Source organism: Amblyomma maculatum, chromosome 11 (genome assembly GCF_055883805.1).
Source record: "Amblyomma maculatum isolate TAMU_Amacu chromosome 11, ASM5588380v1, whole genome shotgun sequence".
Lineage (NCBI taxonomy): Eukaryota > Metazoa > Arthropoda > Arachnida > Ixodida > Ixodidae > Amblyomma > Amblyomma maculatum.
In genome coordinates, this window is record NC_139354.1 from 43,371,422 (window position 1) to 43,372,199 (window position 778).

The 778-nt window shown below is 38.7% G+C and overlaps 1 non-coding gene across 1 annotated transcript; it reads right to left on the bottom strand.

The window, feature by feature from the left end:
- Window positions 1-348: 348 nt before the first annotated feature.
- TRNAM-CAU (transfer RNA methionine (anticodon CAU)) lies at window positions 349-420 on the bottom strand. The gene has a single exon. It is a non-coding gene; the product is annotated as a tRNA-Met (tRNA).
- Between the last annotated feature and the right edge of the window lie 358 nt (window positions 421-778).

The following is a 778-nucleotide window of genomic DNA, read 5'->3' on the forward strand; positions in this document are numbered from 1 at the left end:
TTTAACGTAACTGCGACCAGAGTTACATTGGCAGGAAGAAAATACATATGAGACATAGTACGTGGGTTTTGATTTACGTAACCGCGATATCATATGGGACGGGATGACTCAGAATTTTAGCTGTTCATGTTGATTTCCTTTTCCTAATTTCTATGTGTTCTGTTGCTTGAATACTTCGTCACAACGGTAAAGTAAAAGTTTCTCTTTTTCATGCAATACAGTAAACATGTGAACTTACATATGGTCGGCGACTACCTTTACCACATCAAACTCCGCACGAGTTCTGCTACAGCCGCTGTAGTTCTGCTGGTTGAAAAAAAAAAAAAAAAAAAGGCAAAAAAAAAATTGTAGCAGAGCGTGGTTTCGATCCACGGACCTCTGGGTTATGGGCCCAGCACGCTTCCACTGCGCCACTCTGCTAAGTAACCGCACCATTAGGTGTGGTGTTTTATATATGCTTCAGCCATTTTTTTTTTCTATTTCCTTTTTTTTTTTGTTTTCATTTTTGTTTTTACTAGCTACCAGCATTTACTGCATAACCCGTTATACTTAGTGGCACAGGCAGAAGCACTTTATTTTTTATTTTTATTTTGGGTGGCCTCACCGTACAATGTCTAGCAAATGACGCGCGAAAGATAATTATTTTACCTGAGCACGTGGGCAGCTGTGTAACTGACAACCACGTTTTTTTTTCTTGTTTTTTTTTTTTTTTTTTTTTTTGATCGCCGAAGCATACTGTACTTAGCCCGGTTGTATTATTTGTCGTCTTTCGGACTAC